Source organism: Oryctolagus cuniculus, chromosome 15 (genome assembly GCF_964237555.1).
Source record: "Oryctolagus cuniculus chromosome 15, mOryCun1.1, whole genome shotgun sequence".
Classification (NCBI taxonomy): Eukaryota; Metazoa; Chordata; class Mammalia; order Lagomorpha; family Leporidae; genus Oryctolagus; species Oryctolagus cuniculus.
The window spans coordinates 87,962,654-87,979,253 of record NC_091446.1 but is presented as its reverse complement, the minus strand read 5'-3'; the positions used below and the strand labels follow the sequence as shown (position 1 = coordinate 87,979,253).

The window sequence follows — 16,600 nt, the reverse complement described above, 5'->3', positions numbered from 1 at the left end:
TGGGTAAGTTCTGATAGGTAGTAGTGATGGTTCAAGTAATTTAGTTACAGACACCTGTGTGGAAGGCCTGAATTGAACTCCCATCATCTGACTTCAGCCTGGCCCATTCCACCTACTGCAGGCATTTGGAGAGTAAAATAGTGGATAGATGATCTCTCTCTGTCTCTGAAATAAATAAAACATTTATAAATTATTAAAAATACTTGATGAGCCAGAAGAAAGGTAATAAAGAAAGAGGAAGAAATCAGATGAGAAAAATAGAAAACAAGTATCCATAGTATCATAAATATGAATAACAAGGGCTCGACTTCAGCTTTCATGTTCCACAACAATGTAACATATTCTCATCTAGGTTTCAATTTGAATTATATAACAAAATGTCTTCTTTTAATATATTATTTATTTACTTGAGAGGCAGAGATACAGAGAGAGGGAGAGAAAGAGAGAAAGATTGATTTTGCATCCCTTGGTTCACTCCCCAAATGGCTGCAATGGCTGGAACTGAGCTGATCCAAAGTCAGGAGCCAGGATTTCTGGGTCTCCCATGCGAGTGCAGGGACCCAATTGTGGGCAGCCACAGATAATCGCTCCCTTTGTTTACACTTAAACATATGAATGGAGACTTCCCCGGCACAGACAATTAGGCTAGGGGAGATTCCAGGAAAAGGCAGGAGGAACCTAAACCTTTCACAAGAGATGATACAAATAATCAGCCACACCTGTAACCTTCATTTATCACCTAAGTGTTTTTATTGTAACCTTAAGAGCCGTTTTGATATGTAAATCTTTTGTGCTCCTCCTTGTAAACAACTGGTCATGTTTAAATACTACTGCATTTATTCAATAAACGAGCCTTGATCAGGACTTGTCTTGGCTCCATTCTTTGCGTCCTTGTCCCCGCATTCCCACTCTCTGTTTCAGGAAGACCCAGTTCGTCGTGCCGCAGGCCGGCACAAATGGCGCCCGAACAGGGACCTGAGAATTAGAGAAGCAGTGAGGAACCTGGATTCACGGAGTCGCGACTATAGAGGTATACAATTTGTGGTGAGTACCCGACACCAAAATTGTGGAGATTTATTTTGAGCAGGCATTATGGGACAAGCATCGGGAAAACCCCCAGTAGTAAAGGCAGTGAAGGCATTATTGCAGACGCAAGGAATCGGGTTAAAAAAGAAAGTAATAGAGCAATTTATAGAAACCATAGAGATTGTATGTCCTTGGTTTATTGAAGAAGGCCTTGTAGATGAGGCACATTGGGAGGAACTTGGAGAAGAACTTAATTCTTATTTACAAGAACATGGAGCTGACTCATTACCCTTGTTAACTTTCTCCCTATGGTCATTAGTAAAGGATACCTTAAATCAACAAAGAGATAAAACCTTGCTGAGAGGAGCTCTTGACTTCCTACATGAGAAAATTGAGGAAGCTAGAAGCAGTGATGGTGAGGATAATCGATCCTGCCGATCCACTATTTCCATGGAAAAGGTTGTTCCCTCCGCTCCTCCTTTTGAATCCTTTAAAAAAGATAATGGTGATAAAGATTATTACTTTCTAAAAAAGGGGAATATTTGCCAAACTAAAATAAAGAGCATCATATATCCTGAAAAGAGTGTTGCCCAGACTCTTAGGGAAGCCGCAGAGCAAGGCAGGGAGGGAGCCGAAATCTTTTTTGATGCTTTTCCAGTGGAAATATATACAGAGGGCGGCCAGGAAATGCGCCGTCACCATCCAGTGCCTTTTAAAATATTAAAAGATTTAAAATCTGCTTGTGATGCATATGGGCCTACTGCTCCCTATACGAAAACTCTGTTGGATAGTCTGTCTCAAACTACTCTAGCACCAGTTGATTGGAAAACAATAGCTCAAGCTTGCCTCTCTGGAGGCGATTTTTTATTATGGAAAGCAGTTTGTTGACCAATGCCGCCGCACCGCTAAGTTAAATATCCAGGGGGGAAATCCGGATTGGAATGCTGATATGCTGTCGGGAGAAGGTGAATTCGAAGACCTTAAAAGACAAATGGTTCAACCCATCGCAGTTTTCCAACAAACTGCTGCTGCGGCCAGGCGTGCTTGGAATATATTGCCATCTAAAGGAGCAAAAATTGGTGAGTCCTTGTCTAAGACTATTCAAGGACCAGATGAGCCTTATGCTGATTTTGTTAATAGATTAATACAGATAGCAGGGAGGGTATTCGGAGACCCTGAGGCTGGTATACCTTTTGTCACTCAATTAGCATTTGAAAATGCTAACACTCCCTGTCAGCAGGCACTTCGTCCTTACTGAAAGAAAACTGATTTGGATGGATATATTAAGATATGTGCAGATATTGGCCCCTCTTATTCAAAGGGTTTGGCTATGGCTGCGGCTTTACAAGGAATTTCCTTAAAAGAGTCAGCTCAAAGGGCAGAAATGAATAAGAAGGAATGTTTCAAATGTGGAAATAGAGGTCATTTGCGAAAGAACTGCCCACAAAACGATACTTCAGGTAACAATAAAAATAGGAGCATTCCCCCTTCTTTATGTCCCAAATGTAAACGGGGAAGGCATTGGGCAAAAGAATGCCATTCAAGGACAGATAAAGATGGAAATTCCTTAGTTAATAATATTTCGGGAAACGAGAGGAGGGGCCAGCCCCAGGCCCCGCAACAAATCCATGGGGCCATGACTTTCCTCCCCCAACAACCCCAGTAGGGGACATTAGCACCCTCTGGAGAGCAACCCCAGGGAGTGCCGGATTGGACCTCAGCGTCTCTACGCACACGATATTAACCCCGGATATGGGACCACAGGCCCTCCCTACTGGAATTTTTGGGCCTCTACCACCGGGCATGTTTGCATTACTCTTGGGACGCAGTAGCTTAACAATGAAAGGTTTACAGGTTTTTCCTGGTGTCATTGACAATGATTATTCGGGGGAGATAAAAATCATGGCCCAAGCTAATAATGTTGTAATAACACTTTCCCCAGGACAACGGATCGCACAATTGATTTTGCTTCCCTTAAGCTATAATTCTAACTATAAGGCTACCTATAGGGGCAATAAAGGCTTTGGGTCCTCAGATGTTTTCTGGCTGGAGCCTATCACAAAAGATCGCCCCATTATTGCATTGAAATTGAATGGAAAAAACTTTAAAGGATTATTAGACACAGGAGCTGATGTATCAGTTATTGCCTCTAACAATTGGCCATTAAACTGGAAAAAGCATTCATCTATGACTCAGCTGAGAGGGATAGGACAGAGTCAGGACTTAGAACAGAGTGCCGAGTTCATCAAATGGCAGGATGATGCTGGCCATACCGGAATTTTTAAACCTTATATTTTAAAGGGCTTGCCTACCAATCTATGGGGACGAGACATCCTATCCCAATTAGGAGCAATACTGTGTAGCCCCAATGAAATAAAGCCTTTTGGGCCTACTCATGAGGTGCCTGATAGCCAACTTTCAAATATAAAAAACCTTAGTGGCCACTGCTCAACCTGCCATCCATGCTGACAAAATTCATTGGCTAACTGATGAACCTGTATGGACGGAGCAGTGGCCTTTAACGCAGGAAAAAATAGTAGCTGCTCGAGCCCTGGTTGAAGAACAGTTGCGGGCAGGACATATTGTCCCGTCCACTTCCCCCTGGAATAGCCCCATTTTTGTGATCAGAAAAAAATCAGGAAAGTGGAGACTCCTGCAGGATCTCCGAAAGGTTAATGCCACTATGCAACTTATGGGGCCTTTGCAGCCTGGGTTACCAAACCCTTCAGCCATTCCAAAGAATTCATATATTGCTGTCATTGATTTAAAAGATTGTTTCTATTCGATCCCCCTCCATCCTGCCGATTGTTGCCGATTTGCTTTCAGTGTGCCTTCCGTTAATTTCAAAGAACCTATGAGAAGGTATCACTGGCGAGTCCTCCCCCAAGGTATGGCCAACAGCCCCACCCTGTGCCAACAGTTCGTTTCTTCAGCGATTTCTAGTGTCCGAACTCAATTCCCTTCTCTTTACATAATTCATTACATGGACGATATATTGCTTGCTGGACTAAAAGAATCTGAAATACACCTGTGTTTATCAATTATGAAGGAACAATTACATAAGTATGGTTTACAAGTAGCACCAGATAAAGTGCAATTGCATCATCCGTATCACTATCTTGGTTATCAACTGTATCCTAGAAAAATTGTCCCACAGAAGGTGACTCTACGATTAGACACCCTAAAAACCTTAAACGATTTTCAGAAACTATTAGGGGATATAAATTGGATTCGGCCTACCCTACATTTAACAACTGGAGATTTAAAACCGCTTTTTGATATCTTAAAGGGGGATCCCGATCCTACTTCCCCCAGGGAACTTACTCCTGAGGCACGACTAGCTTTACAAAAGGTTCAAGATGCTTTACAAAGAAATTTCCTTACTTACCTTGATTATAGTAAGCCCTTGTATTATTTAGTATTAGCAACTGCTTATTCACCTACGGGTTTGTTCTGGCAGGGTGCTCCCCTGCTTTGGATTCACTTAAATAATTCCTCTAAAAAATCAATTGTTCCTTATTATTTGGCTGTTGCTAAATTGATCTCTAAGGGACGATTAGAGTCCAGAAAAAATTTTGGATCTGAACCTAATGTTATATGTCTTCCTTATACTGGTCAACAGGTTTCTTGGCTTCTCTCCTTTACTGATGACTGGCCACTGGCCCTGGCTCATTACTCTGGCCAGACCTCAAATTCTTATCCTGCTAACAAGCTTGTACAATTCTTTCAATCTCATGCTTGCATTTTTCCTAAGGTCACTAGGTTCAACCCCCTGCCTTCAGCCTCTCTCGTTTTCACTGACGGATCTAAACAAGGAAAGGCTGCTATTGTTTATGACAAACGTACTATTTCCTTCTCTACTCCTTTTTCTTCTCCACAACTGGTAGAATTGGCTGCTGTTGCCATGGCATTGCAGATTACAGCGCATACTCCCGTTAATATTTATACTGATAGTAAATATGTTTTCTATTCTGTACCACTATTGGAGACTTGTTCTATATTTTCCTCTGTTTCTCAGGCTACCCCACTATTTATTCATATTCAATCCTTAATCCGTGAGCGGACGCAGCCGTTCTACATTGGCCACGTTCGTGCCCACTCTGACCTGCCTGGTCCTTTACATGATGGCAATAGACTTGCTGACAATATTTTACGCGTCTATTCTATAGAAGCAGCATCCCATGGTCATGATTTGCATCACCTTAATGCCCAAACCTTACGATTAAGATATGGAATCACCCGGGAACAGGCAAGGCAAATTGTAAAATCCTGCCCTTCCTGTGTCACATTTCTCCCAGTCCCTCATTATGGTGTGAATCCTAGAGGTTTTACGCCTAATCAGCTTTGGCAGATGGATGTTACCCATTTTCCTGAATTTGGTACTAAAATACATACATGTTTCTTTAGATACATGCTCAGGTTTTGTTTTTGCCACCCCACAATCCGGCGAGGCTGCCAAACATGTCATCTCTCATTGCCTTCAGACCTTTGCTGTTCTAGGAACCCCCATACAGATAAAAACTGATAATGGCCCAGCATATACTTCCAACTCTTTTAAGCGCTTCTGTGCTAACTTCCACATCTCTCATATCACCGGGATTCCTTATAATCCCCAGGGACAAGGTATTGTGGAACGTGCACATGCCACATTAAAAAATTATTTACAAAAAATAAAAAAGGGGGAATACGGGACCATGGCACATTCCCCACAAAAATGGCTATCACATGCTCTTTTCATCTTAAATTTTTTAATATTGGATAATCAAGGGAAAACTGCAGCTGATCGTCACTGGCATCCTGAAACCAAAAGACAACAAGTCTATGTGAAGTGGAAAGACCCTCTAACTGCTCAATGGTATGGACCTGACCCTGTTTTAATATGGGGACGTGGACATGTTTCTATTTTCTCGCAAAAAGACAATGAAGTACGATGGTTACCTGAGCGACTTGTGCGGCAAACAGACAATGTCACGAAGCAACCCCTCCATCTTCATTATGATAACATTGATGATCGGGATCCCCCTGAAGATGAATGAAGCTTGCCGGCTCACATCAAACTAAGCCTAGGCCATGGACTCTTGGTGCGCACCAGTAGTTCAAAATTGTTCATGCACTTATGATAACGGAATTAAAACAACAGAATTCGTACTATGGGTAAGGAACAATCAAAACTTATTCCGTATTGGGAGAGATAAAGTTGAAAATCAACGGCTTAATATGACTGATCAATCGAAAAGGGAGAATACTGACTTTACCGTATCAAAACTGGTCACCTTGACAGACTCCGGTATACTTTATCAAATCTGGAAAAGAGGCCTCGTTGATGTATTGGTCAAAACTGTTAAAGTAACTCTTATGGTCAATTCCTCCTTCTCTGTCTCCTGCCCTTTTATCTGTGCCTTCCTTGTATATTCCAATGCCTCTCTGTGACATTTGCTGCCATTTGGTCTGAGATTTTAAAGTTGCGTCCACAAGCTTTACCCCCCGAGCCAAAAAAAGATGGCATTGAATTCCAATGACGGGTAAGACTCGGTCTCCTTGTACCAACCTAAGACAGGAGCCTCAGAGAATGTCTGGGGTATCCAATGACGGGTAAGGACAAGAAGAGACACGGGCAACCTAAGACAGGAACAATGCCTCAAAAAATAAAAAAGGGGGAAATGTGGGCAGCCACAGATAATCGCTCCCTTTGTTTACACTTAAACATATGAATGGAGACTTCCCCGGCACAGACAATTAGGCTAGGGGAGATTCCGGGAAAAGGCAGGAGGAACCTAAACCTTTCACAAGAGATGATACAAATAATCAGCCACACCTGTAACCTTCATTTATCACCTAAGTGTTTTTATTGTAACCTTAAGAGCCGTTTTGATATGTAAATCTTTTGTGCTCCTCCTTGTAAACAACTGGTCATGTTTAAATACTACTGCATTTATTCAATAAACGAGCCTTGATCAGGACTTGTCTTGGCTCCATTCTTTGCGTCCTTGTCCCCGCATTCCCACTCTCTGTTTCAGGAAGACCCAGTTCGTCGTGCCGCAGGCCGGCACACCAATGATTGGGGCCATTTTCCACTGCTTTCCTAGGCCATTAAGTAGAGAGCTGGATTCAGAAGAGGAGCAGCTGGACAAAATGTCTTTTTTTTATATGGCATCAGAAAGAACAGAGACCAAGTTGCACCCACATTAGATAGCTCTAATGTCATAAGCATGAAAATTTTACCTTGTTTATGTATATTATCTGATGCTACATTATATATTATTATGATTTCATTTTAATTAATAAATCCCCTTAGGGCTTGCATTTTGCTGCTGATTAATCTGCTGCCTAACATGCTGACAACAAATGTGGGAACAGGGTCATATCATGGGTGGTCCACTTCCAGTCCAGCTCTCTGCTAATCCACCTAGGAAAGCAGCAGAAGATGGCCCACATATTTGCACCCCTGCCACTCATCTGGGGGACCTGGATGCAGTTCCAGACTCCTGGCTTTAGTCTGACCTAACCGTAGCCATTGTGGCCATTTAAATAGTGAATCTGGGGATAGAAACTCTCTCTCTTCCCCAAAACCTTTCTCTATAACCCTCTCTTTCAAATAAGTTTTTTTTTTTTTAATTTATTTCACAGGTAGAGCTATAGACAGGGAGAGACAGAGAGAAAGGTCTTCCTTCCATTGATTCACTCTCAAAATCACTGCTAGGGATGGCGCTATGCCGATCCGAAGCCAGTAGCCAGGTGCTTCTTCCTGGTCTCTCATGTGGGTGCAGGGACCCAAGCAATTTGGGCCATCCTCCACTGCCCTCCTGGGCCACAGCAGAGAGCTGGACTGGAAGAGAAGCAGCAGGAAGCTGGATTGGAAGTGGAGCAGCCAAGACTTGAGCTGGACCCCAAATGGGATGCTGGCACTGCAGGTGGAGTTGTTACCCACTACACCAAAGCACCAGCTGCGCGACAAAGTTTTAAAATTTAGCTGCTTGCTGGGGTTTGTTTTACTGGACATAATTACCTTATGAAGAAGCCTGGGAGTTCCCTGTGGAAGACACAGGACCCAGCTGAGATATAGTGCCAACCACCAGACACATGAGTGAAGCCATCTGCAAGGCGCCAGCACCAGTACAGGCCCCAGATGACTTAACCCTCATATGTGTGCTCACTTCGACAGCACATGTATTAACCCTCATTTGTGATCCCAGGCAACACCACAACAGGAATTACCTACCTGAGCCCACCTTAAAATGTTGAATACGATTATAAATATAGTGGTTATACTTTAAATTTGAAAGTTTTTTGTGAGCCGGCGCCGCGGCTCACTAGGCTAATCCTCCGCCTAGCGGCGCCGGCACACCGGGTTCTAGTCCCGGTCGGGGTGCCGGATTCTGTCCCGGTTGCCCCTCTTCCAGGCCAGCCCTCTGCTGTGGCCAGGGAGTGCAGTGGAGGATGGCCCAGGTGCTTGGGCCCTGCACCCCATGGGAGACCAGGAAAAGCACCTGGCTCCTGGCTCCTGCCATCGGATCAGCGCGGTGCGCCGGCCGCAGCGCACCGGCCGCGGCGGCCATTGGAGGGTGAACCAACGGCAAAGGAAGACCTTTCTCTCTGTCTCTCTCTCTCACTGTCCACTCTGCCTGTCAAAAAAAAAAAAAAAAAAAAAAAAGAAAAGAAAAAAAAAAAAAAAAAGAAAGTTTTTTGTGGACTTGTTGAAAATCTAATGCTGTTATGTATTGGTGAGAAAAAAACTGAATTACACGCCAAATACAATGATTAGAATTTCATGATCACACAGATATATTCATGAGCATGAGCCACACCAACCAGAGGGATATCAGCAAGGTCACTGCCACATGACAGTCTGGAGATCATAGACTATGCTTCAGGGGCTGGCACTGTGGCAAAGCAGGTAAAGCTGCCCTCTGCATTGCCAGCATCCTATATGAGCACTGGTTCAAGTCCCGGCTGCTCCACTTCTGATCCAGGTCTCTGCTAGTGCCTGGGAAAGCAAAAGAAAGTGGCCCAAGTCCTTGCGCCCCTGCCCCTACATGGGAGACCTGGAAGAAGTTCCTGGCTCCTGGATTTGGATCAACACAGCTCTGGCCTGTGGCCATCTGGGAACTGAACTTGTGGATGAAAGACCTCTCTCTCTCTGCCTCTCTGTAACTCTGCCTTTCAAATAAATGTTAATTTTTAAAAAGACTATTCTTCAATTTTTACATGTATTTTGCATTGTATGTCATTTCATTTGTATTTATCAAAACAATAAAGTGATTGATTGCCATTTTAAACATTTGAAAAAAGTTTAATATTAAATGTCTATAGAATTTATGACTATCAACCATTGATAACTAGAATTAAGTGAGAAAAACTTGTGTTACAAACCTTTGGGGCTCACACAATCCATAAACAGTATGGGGAGAAAGGATAAGGACATCCATGGTCAAGCCAAAGTCTCTAAACAGTTCTAGATTGACTGTGACTCCTAAAATCAATCTCAAAACTAAACTTGAGTATTGAACTAGCTGCAGCAAGACAGACAACACTGCTCAAAACTAAGAGAGCCTGATATCCACAAATCATGTGACACTAGTCCACTCACTTATCTCCTAAAAATCTCCTTTGTTCCATCTCGCTTATCAGGCAGACAGATCTTTATCACCTCCCCTGTCCTGACAGGAAGAGGGGGCATCATCACATCTCTATACCAATGGTGGTTACAGACTAGGCTTCAGAGAGCTCCAACTCTGCAAATAATGGAAGCAGAATGAAGTACTGGGAATGGGGTTGGGGCAATATAGATAGACTCTCAGATAGGACAAATTACCCCCTCCACTGCAGGCAACACCTTCAAGACCCTTCCAATAAGAAATATTTCCTAAAGCATTGCTTCTCATAGATCATACAAACTTTCCAATGTCACCCAGTCTGTAGTAGCTTATGCATGAGCTAAGATAGCATCACTCAAATCTCTTTCTGGGCAGTAGGATCTATAGTTGCCTCAGCCATACCATGCTAGAATCTTCTCCTTTAAAAGGGATTCATTTGTTTGCCTGTGAAGCATTAAGCAGGTGTGCACCAAAGGGTTATCCTTTCAGGTGGATTTCTATTCATGAAATCATTCTTCCTTACAGCAAACCACTTTTTTCTAAAGAAAATTGGACCATCCTTCAGCACTCTAATTTCCCTTAGAGATCCAACATTCTTGGAAACTAGAATTTGTGTGTCTACAAACCCATACAACTAAATTATGGGCAGGATACACAGGTACAGCAGGGGGCAGGAAGTTTCACTTTGAGGAGACGCAACAAATCTCACAAATACAACTACACTGTTGTAAACAGTCTGTACATATGTGCACAATGATTTCTCTGGAGATCAGGGCTATGTCACTGGTACTGGGGATGCCTTCAAGTTACAGGAAGATAAACCAATGCCATACAGGTCAGTAACAAGATCCTCTCGTGGCTGAGCTGGAACTAGACTCACACCAAAGACCTCCTGGCTCATACAACTTGCATTTACTCCTTGTTCCACTGCCATCTTGGATTGACCACATCATTTGTGGAACATGTGAAATCAGATTGTGCATGATGCAAGAACACAGGCCTTCTATTAAAGCACCTACCTCCAGCAGAGTAATCACTGGAAGCTCAGACCGTGGTGGGCTTCCTCACCCTCAGAGCTAAGGTTCTAATGACTGTGCTGTTCCCCACAAGCCCAGAGCTGTGGCAAGCAACTCTCTATCAGGCCTCACCCACATGAGAACCACCGATGCTTCTGTTCCTAAAAAGAGGAAAACACATGTTCCACTCCCCAGAGACCCCCATGGTCTGTGGGCCGCATCTTTCCCTCTGGCACTTACCTTCAGGAACACAGAATACATTCAGTGCCTTTGAATCAGCATCAGGACAATTGCAGGGCCTAGAATTTCAGGGAAGAAGAGGACGGGAGTGAGCAACATGACCCACGCTGAGAAAGACCTGAAAAATCCCTTCCCAAGGATCTGTGCTGGTGCTGTCATGGGATGGAGCGACTTCATGTCCCCTAGGACTCTGCACCCCTTCTCAAAGAAATAAGAAAATGATGTGTCTATTTCCTGGGCACTCAGCCCTGCTCCCTTGAGACCAGATGTGATGCATCAGAATTGGCTTCTATCTGCCAACCATGTAGAATACTGGTGAGTAATTTATGGATTCACAAGCTTACATTTTAAAGGAATGTGTGAGGAATAGAGAAATTATACTGTGGACAGTGGTGATCACTGTCATTATATTTATTTTAATTTTTAGTTCAGACAATTGTACTGTATTTTTAGAACATATATGTTCTATATGTGTTTTTATTACAGATCTTCCATAAAGCATGGGGAAAATTGCAATGAGTATTTTACTTTAAGATATTTGAACAAGAAACTGATCTTACTATGGCAACTCATATCTAACCTTTAAAAAGATGCTTGCTTAGCAGAGATGGTAAGAAATGTAGACAAGAAACCAAAAAAAGCTAAAAATGATGACCATGACAAAACAAATTGAGAGAAAGGTGAACAGTTCTGGAAAAGGGTCAGAGTTAGATATCACAAAGTGAGGATCACACTAAGCTAAAAACTAAAGGTAAAATCCACAGGCTGCTTCAGGAGCACATTTACATAGCTGTCAAATGTTGCATTTAAATCTCATCTCCGTATGAGATTGCCCACTCAGATTGTACCACCTTTTACATTTTTACTATTGGTGGTTTGAAGAATAATAAATCCTGTGTTTTGTTGCAGTGTGTTCTATACCAGTGCTCACCATTCCTCCTTCAAATTAACTGTACTAGTTACAAGAATGTAATAGTTTTTAAAATTTTACATTGCTGTATATGCAAAGATTTGTTTTATTAATATGCAATAAAGGCTTAGAATTTTTTTTAAAAAAATAAAAAGATGCTTGCTCTAATCTATTAAAGTAACTTGTGAATCTTCCATGGATCATATTCGAGAGTTGGGAAAACTCTTCTATCGCATACACTGGAATAAGATACTGGGTCCCAAGACACGTGCCTCCCAAATTGATTGCACAAATACAAAAATTACAATGTCTGGTAGCTACTTCCCTGGGAACTCCTGAAATCCATCTGTTCATCTATGTCACAAATCCTCCCTTACCCTTTTGAGAACAGGACCTCAACCTTCCCTGACATTTGCTGCTTTGTGCCACCCACTAGGCAAGGAGGTCAAACAGAATTTCATGGATCTCCCACTACTAAAGAAGCTCTTCTCCAAATAGAGATGGGCATGGCTCCTGTGGTCAGGGCTGATATGTTCCTGAGTGGGAGCATGATGTGCTAACTCTTGGTTAACAACCTACCCATGGTTTCCTCTATACCTAAGAGATCATTTGCACTGTTCAAATTCCTGTGGCTTCTCTGATTCTGCCCTTGCTCCGCAGTGACTTTATTCCACAAATTAAGGAAGGCGTCTCAAACTTCGAAGCCTAGGCCCCTGCACCTCAGAACAGAGAAGCAACTGTGCCATGAATATATAGAGCTCAAGTTATACTCCTTGAAATAGAAAATGAACTTGCAGGTATCAAAGAGCTAGCCTGTACCAAAGAGCATTTGGTCCTATGTCCTTTCCTAGGAATGGTTCCTCCTATTTACGTGGTCATACACCTCTGCCACCAGGAGCTGCTCATACTAGGATTGGAGGTGTGGATTCTGGGAGGATTTCTGAGAAGAGAGAAAGTAGGGAGACCATGCTAACTGCTAGTTTGTTGTCATATGCACTCACTTTCTCTGTGTCCAAACTGTATACTCCATGTGTTGACTGGGCTTCACAATTTGGAGGATTTATCTTTTCATGAATGCAGAAAAATGAATAGTCCTGTTATGAAGATACAGGGACTGACAATCAGGGAGCAGGATTGACAAATGCAGAATCCAACAAAGATTAAGAGCTAAGAATGATTTTTTCTGATTACTGCTACTAAAAATATTTAGTCATGTACCTGTGCTGTCTGGCCATGTTTGGTTTGTATTTATTTATTTCACAAACATATTCTTTAAACAGATATTCAGATAAAATTAATATTGCCTTTCCTCACAACCCCTGTCCTGAATCAATCATTGTGATGTACAGTTTACATCCTCCTATCACTTTTCTCTTGTATTTATATCCACATGTCTATAGAAATATGCAGTGAAGGGAAGACAGATTTCATGTGGATTTGAGTTTGGAATACTACAATATTAAATATTACATAAAACTCCAAATTAATCCAATATATACTTTTAAAAATATCAGAAATCATATAACTTTCTTATGTAGTATAATTGAGTCATGAATACAGCTCACTTATCATGGAATTCATGAACTAAAAATATACATACAATTCATTCCTTTCCAGTTCTTGGTAGCCATCTCTGCTGCCAATTTAGAACATTTTAGCACCTCTAAAAGAAAGTAGGAGGTGGGGGCAGTTGGCCTAGTGCTCAACATGCTGCTGGGGACACCCAGATCACGTAGTGCCAGGGTTTGAGTGCCATTTCCACTGCTGGTTGAATTCAAGCTTCCTGCTAGTGGAAACCTTGGGGGCACATCCAGCAGGCAACGGCTCAAGTGAATGGGAACATTAAGCCATTTGGAGACCTGGATTTAGTTCCCAGCTCCCAACTTTTAAAAAGTTGTTTGAGAATAATCAATTTGTTAAAGAGAGAGAGAGAGAGATCGGAAGAGAGATTGTCCACCCAGTAGTTCACTCACCAAATGCCTACTACATCTAAGACTGGGCCAGGCTGAAGCCAGAAACCTTAGATTTCAATCTGTGTTTCCATGCAGGTTATAGGAACCCATGTATTTAACAAATATCACCTACTGCCTCCCATGGTGTGCACTGGCAAGAATATGGAATTGGAAGAGCAAGGTTTAAATTCAGCTACTCTCTGATATGGAACGTAGACATTCCAAACAATTTAACTACTACACCAATCATCCATCTCAGCATAAAAATTTTATATTAGAGTATCAAGTAGATGATACCTCCTTTCCTCTCATGGAAAACATTTACAAACAGACAACAAACCTTTGAAATATTGATTTTCCATGGGAGAAAATGGTTGATAATGCTGTAAGTTTCAGGGCAGAAGTTGGCATCTGGCTACTTGGGGAAATCTGTGGACATTAATAGGTTTGTTGCCAGACTTAGTGCTCTGGATTGGAAATGATTTGTCCCCTCTGAAACTCATGGGGAAATTTAACCCCAATTGTGAGATATTAAAAAGTGGGTCCAGGGGCCAGTGCTGTGGCCTAGCAGGTAAAGCCGCCACCTGTGGTGCCAGCATCCTACATGGGCACCAATCCAGCAGTAATGGCCTGGGAAAGCAGTAAAGAATGTCCCCAGTCCTTGGGCCTCTGACCCAGAGAGACCCAGAAGAAGCTCCTGGCTCCTGGCTTCGGATCAGCCCAGCCGGTTGTGGCCACATGGGGAGTGAATCAGCGAATGGAAGACACCTCTCTTTCTCTCGCTCGCTCGCTTTCAGGCTTTCTCTCTGTGCATAACTCAGACCTTCAAATAAATAAATGAATCTTAAAAGGGGGAGGGGGGTCCCAGTCAGACTTCATAAGAGGTGGCTAGGATAAATCCACTCACGTGATTAATAGGTTAATGGCTGATCTCTGTGGGGTCTCCCATGAAATCCGCTTTGAATTGGCCTCTCTCTCCCACCCTCTATTTGTCCCTGAGCCACCTCAGGCCTCTAACGAAAAAAAAGGACACTGCCAGACGCTGCTCAACCTCGGACCAAAACCTTGAGCCAAATAAACCGCTTCTACCTCCCACCCGGCGTGGGACGCTGTGCTCAGGTAACAGGAGAAGGACTCGGTGCCCCAGGAAGAGCTACTCCGAGAGCACCCGGCGGTGCACCTGAGACTCCACTCCCCGTGTAGTTAGAAACTCAGGGCAATCAGGCACCCTGGGCAGAGAGAGGGGCAGGAGGACCCGCAGACCACAGCTCCTCCCCACAGTGCAGTCCACAGTCTCCCTGAGGACCGTCCCGCCCTAACTGCACAAACAGGGCAGACCTGGGGCTGCGGTCCCTGGGCTGAGTCCGCACGGGCAGAAGCCCGGGTCCTGGCCACCAGCGCAGCTCCCACCCGGTGGGCCCCACACTCACCATTTCCTCGCTTCCGAGGCATTCCGGGGTCCTCGGGCGGCTCCTGCGGTGCAGGAAGGTCACACAGCGCAGCCCCTGAGGCACCTGAGCCCGCTCAGCAGCAGCCCCGGGGACCCCTCCCAGCGCTGCCACAAAGAAAGATCCCGCGGGGCTCCGCAGGGTCGCCCTGACGTGCCTGATTGGACAGTGGCCGCAGCCGGCCGCGCGACGTCACAGAAGGTGCAGCCAATCAGAATCCCCTAGGCTGGGGCGGTTCCTTGGGGCGGTGCCTGGTAACAGGGGAGGTGGGGCTCAGACTGAAGCCACCATGTTCTCCGGCCCGGGTGCTCCGGCAGCAGGGGGCGCTGTCCCTGCTCTGGGCACCTCAGCTTCTGGGCGCCCTCAGCTGTCTGCGGTCCTGCAGGATCCTGTGAGTCCAAGCTTGCTTCCTGAGAGCTGCAGTTTACAAGGTGCTTGCTGAACGCGTGCCTTTCCCGCAGTCTTGGCTTGCTGTTGTTAGCTCATCTGAGGGTTTGTAAAGCTGTTTATCTGAATGTAGTTAAAGCTATCACATGGACTATTTCATCTTTCATTTCTCTTACAGGGATGTGTTTGTGAGTCTCTGTTTTGTCCTTCAAATCGTTTTCTGTTTATTTCCTGCTGGTGAATAGTATACCAGTTGATGGCATATATTGACTTTCTACCCAGTAATCTTGTTTAATTTTGTTAATATTTTCTGTTATATCTGAATTATGTTGGATTATCTGTAGATAATGGCATCACCCACATATATTGACAGTTTTGTTGCTTAAAAGTTGGTCCTTTCACCCAGTATTTCCTTTTTATTAGTTTATCTGACCACAACTCATGTACAATCTTGAAGAGAAATAATGAGAACAGAGAGCTTTGTCTAGGTCTGCTTCTAAAGAAAAAGATTTCAATGTTCTGTGTCAATTATGCTGCTTTTAATAGGCTCACTAGTAGGTAAGCTTAGTTGGAATAATGAAGTTGCTGTGATGTACTACTCTAACAGCATTTTATTTAAGGTTAGATACTAAATTGGATTAAGTATTCTAATCTAAGGGATTATGTAACTTTTTCTTGTATTTTTACTTACACGGATAATTGACACTCATTTTTCATTGTTAACCACCTTTGCATCTTTTAGTATATCCAGCTTGTTATTAATATATGTATGACTTTATGTATTATTTAACACAATAATTTTTCTTAGAGTATTTGTATTGCTTTTTATTCAAGAGATGTTCCTTAAATTCCTTTTTATTTCATGTCCTTATTTGATTATGCCATCAATAGAATGTTGGATATACAAGGGACAACTTTACTGCATTATATGATGATACTATTGTAGGCTTCATAAGAGCAGGTCAAGGTATCTTTATTTTCCCAAAGAAACTGTTTATTTAATGAGTACAAATTTCATAAGTACAAC

General features: G+C 43.2%; 1 protein-coding gene and 1 long non-coding RNA gene across 9 annotated transcripts in view; one reads left to right on the top strand and one right to left on the bottom strand.

The window, feature by feature from the left end:
• Positions 1-11,917, top strand: part of LOC138845443 (zinc finger protein 81-like) — a 76,402-nt gene extending 64,485 nt beyond the window's left edge. For 2 of the 3 annotated variants that reach the window (XM_070058250.1, XM_070058247.1), the window contains exon 4: positions 922-1,055. The gene's annotated coding sequence lies outside the window, so the exon portion shown is untranslated. Of the gene's footprint in view, positions 1-921; positions 1,056-10,145 lie in introns of those variants that run through there. The other variant, XM_070058248.1, reaches the window with a different exon arrangement.
• LOC103346117 (uncharacterized) lies at positions 728-15,393 on the bottom strand. Of its 6 annotated transcripts, none has more exons than XR_011382695.1 (5): positions 15,169-15,393; positions 12,788-12,880; positions 10,877-10,935; positions 5,965-7,108; positions 728-1,514 (listed from the first exon to the last, which is right to left on the bottom strand). It is a non-coding gene; the product is annotated as an uncharacterized lncRNA (long non-coding RNA). The 6 variants fall into 6 exon arrangements; XR_011382697.1 differs by having other exon boundaries at positions 5,965-6,329; positions 15,169-15,298; XR_011382696.1 differs by lacking the exon at positions 12,788-12,880.
• Positions 15,394-16,600: the final 1,207 nt, after the last annotated feature.